A 19,391-nucleotide genomic window follows, 5' to 3' on the forward strand; every position below is an offset into this window, starting at 1 on the left:
GGTTGCTGCTGCCTGGCCTGATGCAGATTAGAGTAATGGTGCCGCATCACTTAATGTTGTGTGGTAACTCTTATGTTCCATCTGAAAACATGTTAGAGATAAAAAAGAAATAATAGCAGGAAAGAGAAATTACAGGGTATAATGCACAGAAGAGAGATGTTTTCAGCTGAGATTTGAAATCAGATTGAGAGTCAATGAGGTAGAGAGATAAAGAAAGGCTGTTCCAGATGGCGGGAGCTGCAGAGCAGAAGGCTGTCTTACCACCAATTAATTGAATGAAACCCACCCACCAGTTTCCCATCCTGACTCTTTTCCTGAACCATGTTAGGCTCAAATCTTGTGGTGTGAAACCACAAGAACTTGATGTGAAAAATTCCACGCTCTTGGCACACTGTGGTGAGAATGTCCATGTACAGATCCATCTGCAGCAAGGCCCTGCATTCAGACAAAACCTTTCTCTCCCAAATGTCACAGTTCAGTTCAACACATGATCCTACAGGAGCCTGTCCCTGCACAGTGGTGAACACCTCCATCCCCAGATTGCTTCACACATCTTGGGAGCTGCTGCTCATCCCCAAGACAGCAGGCTCATACCATAGGGTGGGTGCTGCTCTCTGGGCAGACAGCACCATTCAGGAGGAGGATTTGGTGGGTGTGCAGTACTCCTGCACAGTATCTTTGTTGCTTTGTTGTGAGGCCACACCAGTGTCCATGTCACTTTACGGTGTGTCTGTTCACTCTTGACACAAGCAGAGGCACCCATGAGATGCAGAGTGCTAATACTAATACAAAGTAGCTCAGCGCTCTGTCAGAGCCTAAAGGAAATTCCTCCCATCCAGGGCTGGGTACACACACATCAGACTAATATTCTTCTTCACAGAACTCCTGTACATCTGAAGTTTAATGCAACATAAAACGACCGCTGTGATAATTACCCTTGCACAGTCGAATTCACCAAAGCGAATGTAAATATTAATCACATGGTGTACATACTCTAACAAGTGAAAGCCTGCATCATTCCTAAGCACATCCCACCAAACAAGGATAGATCCTGGCCACTAAACCAACAGTTCCTGTAACAGCATCAACAATTCACCCAGAGGAGCATAGCTTTACCCTGTGCTATGCAGCCCATCAGAACCAAGCTATTTCACAGAAGTGCAGGTTCAGAAGCCATGGTTGGCTCAGCCCAGTGCCTCTTTGTGCAGAGGAGCTTTTACTGATCCTACAGCACAAGGGGAGGAGAAGCAGTTTTTCAGACATTTGGATTTCAGGCAGCACAGAGCTTTCTACGTTAAAAGTAAAGCCTTCATTTTCATAGGTAAACCTACAGGTATCCCTTACAAGTCAGTGGTCAGTTTGCACGAAGAAGCATCCCTGAACCATCAGAATATTGTGTTCTCCTTCAGCTTCAGTTTCTGGATAATTTCCCCTCCAAGTCTGGAAGACCTGATTTTGCAGTATCTGATTCTGAAGGAAGCATAATTTAAAAGTCTGTGTTTGTGTAAGCAATCAAAAACTTCTGGCTGGAAGTAAGTGACAGGTATAAGCTGATGTAGTTATGACTGCTTCCTTACTTGATAACAGTTAAAAGTTCTGGGATGTATTTCCACTGAACAAGAAAAAATCAACTATGCAAGGAGCTAAATCCATGACCTTCAAGTTATTTTGGGGTAAACAGAATAATGCATGAGTGACTCATCTCCCAAACATGGTAAATGTAGATTCACAATATTATTTGATTTTATTCCTTTTCATAATTCTACTAATCACAAATCTGAAAAACTAGATAGAAACTATTAAAGAAGTGATGACAAAAATGCCATGTTAGACTTCCATTTATTTTATCATTAAAAAGATTTACAGCCTGTTCTGATATCAGATTATAAAAATTAGGGCCCTCCATAAATTAAGAGGGCTTGCTCTTGCTGAGCTACAATAAGGGAGCTAATATGTCAGATTTGAAAGGTCTGAGAAGCAGAAAAACAAGCAATAATGAAAAGTAAGATCTTAAAAGCATGTAGAGATTTTAAAAGTGGAGTTTTGTAGAATATAATGAAATATTAGTAGGAAAAGACAACTTGCCAAAATAACTACACTAATCCTCCTCTCATAATAGCCTTCATGGCAGAATCAGTAATAGTCTTTTTTTTTTTTTCATTTAACAGGCTCTGATATAATGACATTGAATTCCATGCAAATATTCCACTTCTTTAGGAATAATTTATTGTAGCTTTACTGGAAAATTTTAGTTGGATCTTAAAAGGTTTTATGGCCTCAATTATAGCACTTTTACTCCTAATAATCAATATTGATTTTACCCTATCATTCTTTTTAAAGTTTCTGTTGGTTTACATAGAATCCAAACCTTGGCTAAAGTTGTATTTTCATTCTAAAATCATATTGTTTTATGTAATTGTTCCACACCTTCAATGGTTTCTTCTGCTATATCACTAAAAATATAAACCAAATTTTGGTTTATTTGTTAGTAGGAAGCAAGTGTAGTGTAAGGCAGTGGGAGGGAGAGAGCTGATTGCCATGTGTTTATCCCTCTGTGGATTTGCCCTGTACCTGAGCCTGTTCCTCACCTGCAGTTGCTGCCTACACTCCTGTTGCAATGCCTTAGAGAGAAATCCCAGGAAACATCACACACTGACCTCCATGGAACTCTCACTACCCACTCCTCCTGGGAAACAGAGCCTTTGGAATCAGCTCTGTGCATACAGGCAGATGTAAGTGGCCTGTGTGTCCCAGCTGCTTCCCAGCTCAAGCCGACTTTTCCAGCTGAGCAGCTCTCTGGAGCTGTGACTCTGATGCCTCTGAACTGTGACTTCTCCAGCCACAGCCATGCTGTTACCACCTCCTGCATCCCTATCACTTTAGTGTTGGCACTACAGCGTGTGAAGTCTGAGGCACAGACTCTGCCCTCTCTTCAGAAATGCTGCCCCTACCCAGGCTTCTCCTGTGACAGAGAGCAATGACGTCCTGTCACATGAGGTGTCCCAGCATTTGCTGGAGCTGGAAACTGTGGGAAGGTTGTGATTCAGGCAGCTGCCCCTTTTCAGTCCCATGGGGCATAACTTCCTTGTTCTCTCCATTGAGCAAAACAATGAGGAATAGAGGCGCTTTGACTCATTAGGCCCATGTTTTATTCAGCTTTTGACAGATCAAATCTGACTTTTTTTCCCTAGAGAAGGGAATGGTTAAGTGATATCCTTGAAGGCTCTGTCTACAGTGGACAAATTTATTCATATTTTACTAGGAGTATCTTGATTTTCCACTCAAAGTATAAGGCTCATTTTGTCCTTACCTTTTCTGACATAATTAAATGGCAACTCACATATATGGGTATAGTTTAAGTATTGACTTGCTTTTTCAACAAAGAAGAATACGGAACAAACACAACAAGCATTCTATTAAAGGAATGGTATACAGAAAATTTCTGTGACTGTTTTTATTGACATACACCTGCTTTGTAGGGACTTCTACTGTGTCCTTCTGCTCCCTTACCCTGTGCTTATTTCAACATCTTTGAAAATGAAAAGATCCCCTTTTGTTTCAGAATTAGTATTTGACTGATGAAAAGAATGAACCCCAGGGGCTGTCTTTTCCAATCAGGCACTGTACAAGCACTTGAGCTGACTATGTTCTGCAGAACATTGAAAACATGGCATGCCCAGGAAATGTTTGCCATCACATTAGTGATGCTGTAATGGGCACCACAAATCACCTGGACATTAATAGAATGAAATCACTTACTGCCTCTGAGAGCAGCTTTATTCTCAGTTGGTGTCCCGAAAGCACCATGTGTGCAGTCTAGAGTTTCTATCACAAAGGAAAAAAATTCAAATATCATAAAAGACCTGTTTTACTTGCTGCTTTTGGGGTTTATTTAAATATCCACTGATTGTTTCTGATGTCAATCCCTTAAGCACAACTAGTGTTGGGAAAAAAAAAAAAAACATTAAAAAAAAATTAGTTGTCTTACAAACTTTTAGTGATCTCTGATTTTCCTAAAAGCTGTAGCAGGACAGGACACACATGACTTCTAATGAGTGCCCTTGCTCTCACCTAAATGCAATAACGCATCAAACGTGGTTCTTTATCCTGTTATTGCTGGTTTGTAATTTGATCATCAGACAGATTTGAATTCTCCCCAAGCTGTTCCAACGTGTCTGTAACAGAAGCAGAGGTACCTACATGCACTTCCCATTTTGTTCAGAAAATAGAACAGCTTCAATGATCACAGCCCATGTGAAGCAGACAGCAGTGGTTAAATTAAATGTTGTGATCAAAGAAATGGGCTGTTAAAAATACCTGATTTCCTATTGGGGAAGACTTTTAATTGTGCTTCTGGTGCCTAGAAAACGTTGAACTTTTTATGGGATAATTCAGGTAACAGTCCATTAGAAAGTGTATTTGATTTAGCCTGAGGAAGTCTGGGAGAGGAGAGAGCCCTCCAGTGTGAGCAGCGGCTGCCCCCTGCCCTGCCAGGGCAGCAGAGCCAGCAGCACACTCCCCAAAGCAGCACACACAGCCTGCATGGCTGCACTCTGGAACACATCCAGGCCTGAGCTGCAGGGCTGAAACCCCACTCTGCTCTCCTTGCTACGGGAGCAGAATCCTCTGCAGCTAAACTCACGACATCTCAGGATGTCATGACAGGACTGACCATAAAAAAAAAAAAAAAAAAAAAAAAAAAAAAAAAAATAAAATCTGGCATCTCAGGGTTATCCTTCAGCTTTTAATTATTTTCCCTTTGTATTACTAGAATGTTTGTTATACCACATTCAAGAAAGCATCTAGTTTCTTTAGTGCTATTCTAGCAATCAAACTGATAGCTGTAAACCAGATAAATAGGAGCTGTACACCACTGTTTCTGCTGGCAGCAGAACATTTCATTTTTTGAAATAAACCCCCCAGAGTCTTTTTGCAGAATAACTTGAAGATAAAAAAGTAATCTTTTGATATGGATAGTTTGAACATGTCAGATTTGTGAAGCATTTTCTTCAGCTAGCTTAGCACTCTGTCTTTTGAAAGACTTATAAGGCAAAGCACATCTGTCAGAATTTTTAAGAGTTGTTGTGTAGGGCAAAATTAAGTGTCTCTATTAAAAGCAGAGGATCTAGAAAGTAGGTTCTACTCTACTTGTTAGTGTCAAGCAGCATTTCACTTTACAAGTCTTCCTTTCTGAAATCAGTGAAATTACTTGGGAATGGGCAATTATACTCAGTATGAGCAAGCAGGCCTAAATCTGGGCTTAGCTCTGCTGGGTTTGGCAGTGAAGCTGCCCTTACAATCTAGGATGCAGCAAATGCTTCTTGCTCTGTTCCTCTTTTTCCAAACAGGAGAGAAAAACAAAATAATCCTGCACAGAGCTGAGTAACAGGTTCACTGGTTATTGGGGACCCATTTATTTTAACCAGTTATTTTGCTTCTTTAACTTATACTCTGAGAAGTTTTGCCTGAGACAGTAGCAATAAGAAAATCTGATTTCCTCTCTCGTCCCTAATTCCTCTGCAAAGCTAATGACTGAATATATTTTTTTCAATATGGTTCTAAGCAAAATATCAAGTTTAAGCATTTGTACACACAGTTTGTACACACTTCGAATTCATGGTAAGCTACAGAAACGTAATTACCTTCTGCTATTGGAAAGTTGGTCATATCTGGATCTGAAATAATAGAACTGAGATTGTTAAAGTCAATAATTCTCAGTATTGTATGAGATTTTTATTTGCCATGCAGGTCTTCAAGAGTTTAGACAAATATGTGGCATCATTTCACTGCTGATGGGCTGATCATCCTGTCTGTACAGCCACTAACCCAAGACCAGCTTCAGGCAAGTGAGTCCTTTCTCAGCCTTGTCTGTGGTTATAGTTGAAATGATTTCACGCAGAAAATGATACAATTAGTGCAGGTATATGTGCCCTTCATCAAGACTCTGCTATTCAGCTGCTGTGAATCAGGGGTAATGCCATCAGTGTGATAGGAAGCACCAAGCAGAACAGGGCTCTGATTAGAGCTTTTAAAAGCCCTAGTTAATAACATGGACATCATCATCATCAATTCTGCTCTGTGGTGTAACAATGACCTCACAGGAAATAAAGAAGGCAACTAGTCAAAGAAAAAAAGAAAGAGTAGGATTCCTGATCCTTCTGAAATTTATACCAAGGACATACCACTAATGACTTCTGATACTCATCTGCATGTATGTAGATTTAGACTCCTACATTGTTCCAGGAAAGAAGGAGGAAACACCAAAGTCAGAGACCTGTACCTGCTGATAATCTGTAACACTATGGAGTGGATGTAGTTGAACTGTCACACCAGAAGAAAACCAAAGTTATATTGAAATTATAAATTATATATGGCCAGCCTGTATTTGAGGCTTGTGTGTAGGAACATCCCCACTGCCATTTGGTTAGAGCTGAACACTTCAGGTAAGACATGGGACAATGGATTGGATTAGGAGGAATCAGGATTTTTGCTTCCAGCTTCACCCAATCAGTAGAAAGTTGATAAGGCAATGGAAGATGACTGATTTAGTAGGAAAAGAAGGTCCTAGAGAAAGGGAAAGAAATCTGGATACTGGTTTTGGTTGAAAGCAGTGAAAAAGGCTTTAGCTGTGGTCTGCATGTTCCCATATAAAGACATTTGTGCAAAAATAAATGGAACTATAAGAGAAATTACCCTGCATCTTATAGAGCCATGTAAAAATGTTTCTACCGCAACTGGATGAAAGCCATCATTTCCAGCTTCATTTTCTCTCTGAACATCAGATTGAGGGTTTGTGAGGCAATGTCCTGTGAAAGGAATTTCCCTTCACTCACAAAAATCAGCTAAAATGTCTCCTGAAAAATATATTGAGTGAACCCAGTAATGATTTTCATTTGCTGATGGTCACCCAGTAAAGAAAGGAAGCGGCACCCTTCCTCTCAAAGGAAATGAACTCTGTTCTCAGTATGGGGGGGTATTGGGAAAGCTAATTACTTTTTCCATGCCAGGAGAGAAATGACATGTGGCTAGAAAGAAATGTGAATTCTGGTGACCCTGCAACCTCTGCAGAAACATGACCTTGTCCTGTTATGAACTGCTCTGTGGTGGGGCACGGGCTCAAAGGCAGAGACAGAGAGAAGTACAGCTCAGGAACCTGAGAAAACCAGCACAGGGGAAGGGATGTGACATGAAGTAGTCCATGTCACCATAAGGCCATGCTTCCTTCAGCCAGAAAGTCACTAACTGAGCCTGAAATAAATTTGATTTTCATGAAGTTTGTTGCGGCTTAACTATTGTAAAATACCCTTTTCCAAAGTGGTACTTAAAACAAATTGTACAATAAAAATGTAAAAAGCACAATAGTTCTTGTTCCTTTGTCTCTGAAACATTATTTCCATCTTTTAACCACCTTTGAGAACCTTCTAGTTCCCTACCACTGGCAACTGTCATTTATAAATTGATTTTTCCTCCCCTGATGCTTGGCTTTTTGTTTTAGCTCCAGCCCTCTCCAACTGGCCCCAATGGGACTTTTGTACCTGTAATTTACTGATAGGCCTGGGAACAGAGCTCTCAATGCCCCACTCTCCACCCAGTGCTCTCAGAGTGATGCCTCACCCCGTTCCTGCAGTGCCGGCACCGCTGGCACACCGGTGCTCCTGCAGGGACTGGAGTGCAGCTTCCCATGAGCAGAAGCCACTTGGAGATACAGACAAGGATGTTTCTTAATTAGCTCTTGAGGGCTGGTGCTCTTTTTAGCTTAGGTGTCTTCCAGCAACATTTTTTCTCCCCAGTATTACAAAGATACTTTTACAGTCAGACCCTTCTCTGCCCTCACAGCGATAAAAAGGCAGCTTAGTTGGATTATCTGCTGTTTGTTGGATTGCTGCATTTTACATTCTAAGAGGAGGTGTCAACACAGGAAGAAGGATTTACACAATAATTAAACAAATACATAGAAAATGTACTTAAAATTCTGTTTAAATACAGAAAATACAGAAAAAAAGCATCCCGAAATACAAAACAAAATGGTAGCATGGTAGCTCCAGAAAGAAAGACATGGAGAGGAGAAAACACAGAAGGCAAAAGATAATTTTAAGAATAAAATCACTATTTTATAGAAGAACACTAGTAATTCATGAAAATATTTATAAACATTATCTATTATGTATTAAAAAGCACTGCAGGAATTTAATGGAATTCATACCAACTACTGTATAGCAAATGCATTGCAAGCCCTTGTATGATTTCTATGCTTCCAGCATTCTGTTTGATTTTCAAGACCCTTGTTTCACATGCTTAAGAATCAGACATTGCAGTCATGTCCTCTATCAAACCATCCTCATACTCTGCAAAAGGTCAGGAAGTGAATAATTTTTAAAATTAGTAAACAGAAAAAAATATAACTTTATCATAAATAGCCTCAGCTTAAATGAAAACCAAATTAAAGCTTTTAAATTTATTCCATGTCTTCTAGTCCTCATTATTGCAAATGTGTTTGACTTCATTACCCAAAACACAGAAAAGCATTTTCTTCTAGAATGAGTAAATGTTTCTTTTCCAGATATAAAGATATAAAACTCCCTTGCTTATCTCTGTTACAAAGAGGGTTAAAAGCAAAGCTGCTTGCTGAAGTTGCTGTATCAAGCAAGACAGAAGATTCACTCCTCATATGATTAGTTCTGAAAAAAATCTGCTCTCAGATTGATCTTTGAGGCAATAACTCTTGTCTTCCCTTCCTTCCCTCTCTGAGCTTCAACCAGGCACCTGTCGAGGGTCAAACATCTGTCCTGTTGATCAAAGACTTCCTTGAGTTTTTACATATTGAAATATATACTCTTGCACTTTTATGTGTGCCCTATGTATTACATTGATGAACTTGACTCCAGTTTTAAAGTTACACATAATATCTAAAAGCTAAACTAAGCTTAGCTAAACTAAGGTCTGAAAAAAATCTAATTAATTAACAAACAAAAAGTTCTGAAACTAAGGTCTGAAAAAAAACTAACTAACGAACAAAATCTGGAATAAAAATCTATTTGTTTGTTCCTGTGTTACAAGATAGCTATATTAATCGTGTGTGCTTGTTTTTAAAAGAGCATTAAAGTGTCCATGATGAATTACACAAAAAGCTGAAGTTTAATTAACAAAACCAGAAACACAATTGCTAGACCTGTTTGAAAATGGCCATTCAATGATCCAAACCTGTAAGACTGAGATAAATTACTTGTGGAAACATTTTCCTCTTGGAAAATCACAGATGAGACTAAATGAGATGTTTTATATATATAGTAGCAAACAGTCATAGGTACATTTCATTTTGAAAGTCCCATCTGTCTTGCAGCCCAAACAGTTTTTGACACCACAGAATGATTGCTGCATTTCACATTATATGAAAAGGTAGTAAGAGCTGATATATGCCAGGGTTCTAAACATCAGAGCTCCATTTTACTACACCGAGCATTTATTCTAAGGAACTGGGTTAAAAAAAAAAAAAAGGCTAGATTAATAATTTATAGTCATTGCCCTAAAAAATATGATCAAGATTTGATTTCAAGACTGATTTTCAAGACTCCAAGAGGGATCACCTGATCCATTAATTCAAGCGGTTGCTTTTTTGTTCATAGAAAAGAAAACAGAATGCATGCATGGGATTTATCATTTCATCACATTTTAATTGACTATAAAGCTACAAATATGAAGGGAACTCCGCCTGGGTACTTGTTGGAGCCTGATTCAGCATGCATCCTAAAGCTAACTGTGTGTGGCAATCCACAGTCTGTAAGGTTTAAATTAATAATCTAGTGTTAAGTAACACCATCAAAGCAAAGAGTTAATTGTTTTCCTATTTGGAGTATGACACTGAGATGCCACAGGAGCTCAAAGTGATTGTTACCATCATTGGGAAGATAAGTGTGGACTTTACCCAGGATTAAACAGGGATTAGTGTGCTGTCTTATTCTTTAATAAGGAGCTACCAGCAGTATGCTCAGTCACAGCTACAATTGCCTTCCTTATCAAAGCACCAACAATGACTTTATGTACAGTATAAACACACAGTTATTTCTGAGATTCAGGTTATGCCTCTGAGCAGACACTGATTGGACCCTCTGCATTCTGCAGCAGACAGAAGCACATTAGCTACAATTTCCCCCAAAGGATCGCTTACATGACCCTGAAAGGCAAACAGAAGATATATTTTTCCTTTAAATGATTCATAAAATTCCACTACAGATTATTTTAGTCCATTGCATCCACATAGGAAAGAATTTTCTACTGGATATGGAAAATGGTTGTGTATCAGACAAAATAATCACATTTTCTTTGTAAAAATGGGTACCTCTCACATGATTGCATGGTTTCAAAAGACTCCAAGATGCAGCATGAGGAGTTATTTCTGCTACTGGTCATCTTGCTGCAGGACTAAATCAAGGTCTCACTACCCTTCTACCCTTCTATGGCTTTGTAGGCTTCAGTATCATCAGTATTCCCTAGTATCAGTATTACCAAGGATGATGGACTGCTGACAGAACAACAATTGTTTGCTCCTTTTGATCTCCATGCTGGCAATTGAGGGAATTGATCAAAGCAGTTTGGACTGGAGAGTACAATTACCTGGGTCTTTTTGGATTTCTGAAATGCTTTTTCTAGTGGTTGTTGAAACAATAGTTTTCCTTTGAAATTGTTGCTTGCAGGTGCTAAGGAAAACTAACAAAACAGATCTGCCTCCTTAGCATTCTGACTTCACAACAATGTTATGGAAGGGCTTCAATATTCATAGAAAACAGAGTAAAGATGAATTTTCATATTTCATGTAATTCAAACCGATGTAATCTGCTACAGCTCAGCATGTCATGGTAGAATGTAACACAGCAAGTTATAAAGGAAGGCAGATACAACATCAGTTTTTCACATTCCTAATGAACAATGTGAATTCGTTGCCTTCAGAATAACAGATGATTTAATTGAATCTGTATAATCTAATGCAATCAATCTCATTTAACTAAATGTCACACAGCCCTTTTTACCAAGAGGCAGTTTATGTACACACACGAAGGAGCAGAACTAATTTCTGAAACCTTTACTAATGTCAGATCAGTTTTTATGAGTTGCCCAGAAAAAGCATGCACATCTATTTAGTTTCTAACTTAACTGCTAAAAACATTTCCTTAAAGAAACACTCAAAAGGTTATGGTCTAGCAGCAAAACTCCAAGGAATTATGGCCTGTTCAGCCAAGAGAAGAGGAGACTGAGTGCAGACCTCATTGCACTCGACAACTTCCTCATGAGGTGAAAAAGAGGGGCAGACACTGATGTCATCTCTGTGGTGACTAGTGCCAGGACCTGAGGGAACAGCCTGAAGTTGTGTCAGGGAAGGTTTAGGTTGGATATTACAGAAAGGTTCTTCACCCAGAGGGTGGTGAGGCACTGGACCAGCCTCCCCAGGGAAGTGGTCACAGCACCAAGCCTGACAGAGCTCAGGCATTTGGACAATGCTCTCAGGCATGTGGCGTGACTCTCTTGGGGATGGTGCTGTTTGGGGTTAAGCATTAGACTTGATGATCCTTATGGGTCTGTTCTAACTCAACATAAAAACAACCAAAAGAAAAAAAGCAAAACCCTTTACTCACTATACTCAACCTGAGTTTCAAGCAAAGGAAAAGGTAGGCCAGAATATACTTCAAAGGCACTTTCCCTCCCCCCACCAGTGAGTAAACTTTCATTTTCCAGGGGCCAAGCAGCTTTTAGTTCTAGTATATAGATAAATTTTCTGTCAGATATTTCATCTTGCAACACTCTATGGGATGTTATGACTATGGCCAGGCATTCAGTACTGGCAGGTCAAATCCAGCTGTTTTCCCTAACCAGCTCTCACATCAGCAGTGTTTGCAGTGTCTCCTGTCTGTAGAGAAGTGCAGGGCCTGGAGAGCAGCCCCTGCCCTGGCCCTTGTCCTGGGGCTCCAGCCCGCTCAGCTGCCAGCAATGCCCACACTCATTGCTAAACCTTTGTCAAATGACACATGGCAGGGTGTCATGTGCAGGGCTCTGTCCAGGCACAGCTTTGTGGCCAAAGCTCTCTTGTGTCCTTCACAGGGACAAGCAACCTTTTGATACTGCCATGAAGTGATGGGCCTTGCAATTTTTTCCTTTGCTGTGCCGCATTTATTATAAGATGCCAGTGGCTGAGCGTGTGGCAAAGCAAAAACCTAGCTAATGATAATTTTGTTTCTTTGGTTATCCTGCAAAAACAACAAAAGGGGTGTTTCTTTGTTGGATTTTCCTTCAAAGTAGCATTTGCAGGATGGTAAAACTTGAATTTATTTACCTGTGTTAGTGCACCCAAAGAATTCCATTGAATCATGATAGTTTTAATAGTCATACAGTTTTAACTGGAAATTATTCCTATCAGAAAGATTTGAAGTAAAGGAAAATCCTTCAAAAAGAAGTGCCTCACAGGCTTAAATTTCTGGTTTCAAGAGCTAGAGAGAATGAAATATGTGAAGGCACCTAAATTCATTTTGCTTTAAATATATAAAACCTACATTTGTGTAGCCTAAAATGCAGTAAAGTGCATAAGTATGTTTTCAAAAGAGATCTTGGAACCTAAATCTCATTATGGGAGAGAGCTGCTTTTGAAAATAAAACACAAGATCCTTAAATCACTCTGTCATTTTGAAAATAAATATGAGATTGTAAGTGACCCCAGAGGCCTTAAAGCTCAGTCTAGATAATTATAACAATAGTTGCATTTTACAATTCTCCCTAATTAATTGTCATTTTGTGTCAATGCATAAGGAAGAACAAAACTCACAAAAATAATCTTTTCTGACCTATACCTTACTTAAAAGTTCTTTCATTTTCCAACCCCTACTTACCTTTTGAAATTTAACAGGCTCAGAGACCAAGAAAGTAGGGGAATAAGTGATCAAAAGATGCTGATTTATGATCTAAAGCATTTGAACATTTTTAAGACCTTCAAGAGTACAATTTAACGTGTCCCCAGGTGACTTTAGTTTACACAGCCAGCCCTTACAGCACAGATAATCTAGGCAGACGTTGTCTTTGGCAGCATTACAGGACTGCATTTCACAAAACTGGCCTGTTTGTTAACTGGTTTTCACTGTTTCAGACAGCCACTCATGCATTATTTATGGCATCAGGCATTGCGATATGTTTTCTTTCACCTTCTATTTGATTACAGAAATGTAATTGTGGCTAGCAGAAAAGCAACGGAAATATTGCAGATATAGATTTAGTTCTCCTTTGTGTCTCTTATCTTTTTTTTCAAGGAATATTTGGTTTTGGGGCTTGCTTGGGTTTCTTTTTGACGTGATTCACTATTAAAAGTATAAGCATACAATATTTGATTCTCTGAAAGAGCTTCTGAAACTCTGAATGGTAACTAACTAACTGAACGGTCCATTAATCTCTGGAATGCTGAAATCCAGAATGCTTGCCCTGCAAACATCCCCTTATTTGCAGTTCACAGGTTAGGTTACCTGAATAAAACATCTGGGATCCACTTATTTTTTTTTTACAGTCATTTGTACTCCCTCCTGCTCCCATGCCTGGCCCTGCCATTAAGAGCCAAAAAATACACATGAAAGAAAAGATGCTGGCATTAATCTGAGAAACACATAAGCACTATTAACACAAACAGAAGGAGCATTTTACAGGCTATCAGCAGAATGACTTATCCATTTTTATCTACTTAGCCATTTGTCGAGGGTAAACTGCATGAGGGAGTGTGTATGTGTGTGAAAACTGAGTAAATTTGGGTTGATTCATCACTTGTTCTACTTTGCAGATCAATCAGTTAATAATTTCATTGACCTGGAGGATCATTTGGAGCAATATATTTAATTCAGTCATGCATTTAGTTTAATTAAGGTTTGAAGTTACAGTGCTCTGCTGGCAAAAATATATTAAATCTGTTTTCTTTCTGCTTTCATTCACCACATGAACTTCCTGTAGTGGACATAATTCATAAAGGATCTTCTTTTTTAATTTGTCTAATTTGTCCACTTCTGTGAAATTCTGCACCGTTCTTTGGAATAAAAACCACCTGAAAATCTTTTTGCGTCATTTGATGAATGTGCTGGAAGTGTTAGGTCTCTTGGGCATTTCAGCAAACCAACAATTAACATCAATATGTCCTTCAACTGCTCTTGAAACTGAGAGTAACAAGTTTATGTTCAATGAATACACATGGCACTCCAGAAGCTGTCAGAGCTGAATTTAGTCCCACAGATGATGTTAGAACATTTGGAGATGCTTTGCTTTATTGTTTTCCCAGCAGCTGCTATCTCTTTCTTTCCTTGCGCAACTGACTCTCATGTTTCAAACCCTGCAAGTTTGCCACAGGGTGACAGCTCTGTCCATCTTGTGCACTGCACTAAGTGTCTGCAGTGCCCATAACCTGGCCTAAGAGACTCTCTGGTGTGTGCCTGTGCCAGCCTCCACCATGATCAGAAAAGCTGGATTTACACCGTGTTTCCCTGACTGTGGCTATCAAAGGTTCATCATCACCTTTATGAGATATACCTTAATTCAATGGGACAGCACATTAAGATTTTCCTCTGCTTTTGGTTTCCATGTAAGTGGCCAGCCTCTTCTTTTGGGTAAGCTGCCTGGCTTGGGAATCCAAAAATGCTCCTGTCACCCATGAATGGTTTTTACTACTTATGCTAGGGTCATTTCAACCTCTGAATTGCATTTTGTTAAGTAATATGTTTTCAGAACAGTGAATAGCTGGGATGCATATAAGTTCCCTGTTTTCAAGAAGATCAGCTACCTGCAAAAGCAGGAGTGTTCAGGAGGGAGAGTTAGTTGGACAGCCATTTCACTCTCATGTTTTTCCTCTGTGTATTGACTTAAAAATCTAGTCACTAGATCTCTTCTGTTACTAAGATACAATTACCTATCTGGGACTTACCGCCAGAGGATTTGGGAATTCATTTGCTCTGAATTAAGGTTTTACTTCAGCAGCTATGGTTTCAACCAGCAAATTGGTTAATGGCTCTGTAGGCAGACCGAGGACTCTGACAAGGCCCAATACACATATCCATCATTCATGTGCTGTGATTGAAAACATTTTTTGTTCTGGCAGCATGAAACACAGCACACATGATTTGATTATGCTACTCAGCCTTTCATTCTTTTCTATATTTTACTCAAAGAGGCTGTTCTAACAGTCTTGTCTTCTTAGCTCTTGTGAGGGTGACAGCATAAGGGACTGGTCACACGTAATTTTGGATGCCCGTATAATGAAACCTGTCATCACTTTTATTCTTCACTTTGCTTTTACTAGGAACGTGAGGAAATCTCCGTCATAATCAGCCTCATTGTATTACATAATAACATTCCTATTGTTTTCAGGGTGTTACCTGAGAAATCTCAGGAAATTAATTGCCAGCTGGAGAAAACAGTTGCAAAATAACTGCACCCAAATGTTGGTGTCTTTGCTATTCATTGCTAAGGTATAAATTTTACCAAAGAACAGACACACCTGATACTGGTATTTTGGTTTCAGAAGGATGAAGTTGAAGAGACACAGGTCTGCTTTGAGAGCATATCCTTGAAAAGTCCTTTTGCTGTTTGAACATTATTTGCCCCAGTTTGGAGAAGGGCTGGGCAGCACATAATTCATGCTCTGGCTGTCATGGCACACAGGGAACATGACTTTCTCTGTGATTATTAACTTTCCTCTTCACTCTTGTATTTGTATTTTTATTTTACTTGTCTGAAAAATGATCAGAGGACAGAGACCATGACTGAAAAGTATTTTACTGTGTGTGGATGCACAGGTAAAAGATGTGCAAGGTTTTTTTTTTCCCTTTGTAAGCTGTGCAAACCCACACTTTCCAATTTTGCAGACTGCTTCATGGAAAACTGTACTGGGTCTGCATTAATTCTGTCCATGAATATCTGAAAAAGCACCAAATATGTCACTTTACTAGCTTTTTCCCTTTTCAGCTAAGTCTTGTTTCTTTATTTCTATGATGCTTTACCTTCTACCTGAGCTGGATGTTTCCCTCTTTACAGTAAAAAACTTCTTCCCTTATGTTTTGTCACATGCTCTTCAAAGAAGCCCCTTAATGTCCAATAGCAGAAAAATACTTGAAATAAAAAGATGTGTCTGGAGCACGTGGAGGACCACAGGCCTGTCCCCCAGCCATGGCCCTCTGTGGCAGAGAGCCCCTCTCACCCAGGGAATAAATACAATGTCATTGTTCTCTATTTAATGACCTCACATCTTCTTACTTTGTCTCACTTTGAGTTTGTTCTTGTTAAGGGCCTGATCCATCAAAGCACTTAACCTCATGGTTGTGGGCTGTAAACCCACCAGGGTAAGTACCTTGACTTTTTATAACCCTGTAAAGTGTGTACCTATGGCTCTATAAAAGATGGGTTCAAATGATGTCTGTGATAAGAGCCAACCTTTTCTGTTCAGCACTTCTTCTCCTCTGCAACACAAGAAGTTTCTGCAGTTTGTGTTGCATATATTTCAAACAAGGCTGGTTTTGACAAATTGACTGTTTCTTTTTTAGTTCTGTCTTTTTTGCACTTGTCTAAAAGAGCAACTACACCTAATAAATTTTCAAGACATTCTTGTTTATCTGTATTCCTCAAAAAACTGCTCAGATTCTGTTAGACACCCTGAAGGATTACCTAATACTTAAAAATTTTCAGTTCAGCTTTTAAAAACACTTAAACTAAATAAGAAAACAGGACTATCATAGCAGGCTTTTCCTGCAGACACCACCAAGGGTAAATTCAAAGTTAAATCCTGTTCTGAGAACTGAATTTGGTCCAGTGAAAAAAATTAATTTCTGTAAGCACTGAAAATAAAAAGTAATTAAACCTCTGCATATACCTTGTGTACTATAAATACATTAATAAAATAGGCAAAGGAAATCAACTCCTAAACTATTAGCAGTAGTAAAATGCTGAATATTGAAACACAGTTTAATTTATTAATTTATAATTTTTATCAGGCTAAAATAGGCCTCTAGGAGCAATTTAGGCATAACAATAATGCAATGGTTCTGTACAGTCAGCAGTTAGATACACAGCTGGTTCAGTGCCCACTGAGAGTCAAGCTCAACTTTCAAGAAACTGATGTATCTCTAAGTTAGGATATATAAAGTGTAAACATCCAACTCCAAAATGAATTTAGACTATCTGATTTGGATGTACTTTAGAGAAAACAGGTTAAGCCCAAGGCAAAATATAACAAAGAGATGTCATATATTAATAGCAGAGACAAGTGGAAATCATGTAGCCTATGCATTAGATTGTACATCTGCAAAAGCAAGATTGGTAGGCATTTCAAAGCTGAGCCTTTAAGAGGGAGGTTTTTGCTGAGTATTTCTTTATATGAAAAAGTATTCTCAATTCATCTGCTGTACAGGACAGCTGACACTCCTCACAATCATCACTTAGGTGACACCAATCTACTAGAGAAATTCCCAAACTGTAGTGCAGTTCCAATCTGCTGGGAAATTCAGCAGCCTTTCTCAGCTCCTGTCTTCAACTACAAGGAGCATGCATGGCTGAGGAAAATGCCTGAAATACTGTGCATTAATCCAACATTCTGCTGCTTTTCCCATCTCAAAGCTCTTGAAGCAGTACTTTTCTGGAGCAGCACCTGAAAGTACAGAGTGGAGAGACCTGCTCCTGTTATACTCAAAGGTCAATCATCTTTTAGAAGACTTCCAATGTCAATGCAAGGGAAAGGGAGTGGATCAGATATCTTCATGATCACCTTAGAAAAGCTCTAGCTTGAGATAGTACAAATGACCAGTTTGGGACGGTTTCCTCCAGAAACAGGATCACGAGATAGTGAAGAGGACCTCAGGAAGTCTCTGGTGCAAACTTCTCAAAGCAGGATGAGCTCTGAGGTCAGACCAAATTGCTCAGGGCTGGTTTTGAAACCTCTGTGGATTGAACCTACACAGGGTCTGCCCAGCCTCTCCAGTCCTTGACTGTCCCGATGCCATGTGATTCCAGAGCACTGAAGAGAAAGGACAAGGCAAAAAGTCCAATTTCCCAAATTGCTTCCAAACCACACCAAGAAAAGGTCAGCTCTGGCTGCTCCACAGTCTGTATTTTATTTCCATGGAACAACGGGAACATCTGCTCAGATTGGGAATAAAACAATAAACTATGGCTTTCAGTAGAGGTTGTCTCAACACTTAAACAAACTGTCTTTCTTACTGCAAATTAATATTGAGCATTTCTTTTTAACCAGGAGAGACAGAAAGAGTTGTTTCCAATCAACTTTCAATTCTAAGGTCACCACTTGAGAGTTGAAGCACAAAGGTACTGACTTAGGCCTTAATTCAATCTGATCTAAAAACCATCTGCTTCCAGTGAGGAAAGCAGAGCAGATTCCTGGACATGAGCTGAACTCCTGCAGAATCTGCTGAGGGGCACCCCATTTCACGGGTGGAACACGTGTTGTGGCCATTCTCAGAAACAGTTACACTATAAATGTGCGCAGGTTTTGGATGGGATAAGGATACTTCACAGCAGCTGCTATGGGGCTGTGGTTTGCCTTTGTTCTGGAAAAGGTGCTGATAACACATGGATGTTTTACTCACTGCTGAGCAGGGCTCACACAGAGCCAAGGCCTTTTTGGCTTCTCACCCCACCCCATCCCAGTAGGTTGGAGGTGCACAAGAAGTTGGGGACACGGCCAGGACACTGGACCACAGCTGACCCAAGGGATAGCCCAGACCACATGGCATCATGCTCGTCATGTTTCTTATAAACAAATATTGTAAAGATTTATTCTTTCAAAAAATGCTTTTAATTCAAGTTTTATTAACTGGTTTTCTGTCTTGTGCTGCCTACCAGTCAGCTGTCTTTCTACTACAGGTTTATTACTCATGGCCCAAAGACAGAAAAATTGAATACTAAATGGCATTAAATACTAAGCCATATTAAACTCATTCTAAACCAAAAATCTCATAAAATATGTTATTTCCTCATGGAAAAGAAACCATTAAATTGACTTCTGACATGTTGTAAGATGTCAATAAGTTATTTACTAACCTAAATACCCATTGCACACAAGAGAGACTTGTTTATTTTGAGAGGTTCCAGAATTTATTTTTCAACAAGAAATATAATAAAGCCCGAGAAGGGCAATCAAGAAATCTGTGAAACCCTGTTTCACTGTTTCCATAGTAACCTCCTTACTAAGACACTAGCCTGGGTTAGGGACAATCCTATAAGCAAATATATTGTAAAAATTTCTCTGTCGTAATGAATTCACTCTCATAGCTTGGCTTTTTGAGTTGCTTTCAAAATATCTTGCCCTTTTATTAGTTTCCTAGTTATCTTTAAGAGGTAAAATCTGAAACAAAATGTAGCAACCTGCCCTATTC

The sequence above is a fragment of the Melospiza melodia genome, chromosome 8 (assembly GCF_035770615.1).
Source record: "Melospiza melodia melodia isolate bMelMel2 chromosome 8, bMelMel2.pri, whole genome shotgun sequence".
Taxonomy (NCBI): Eukaryota; Metazoa; Chordata; class Aves; order Passeriformes; family Passerellidae; genus Melospiza; species Melospiza melodia.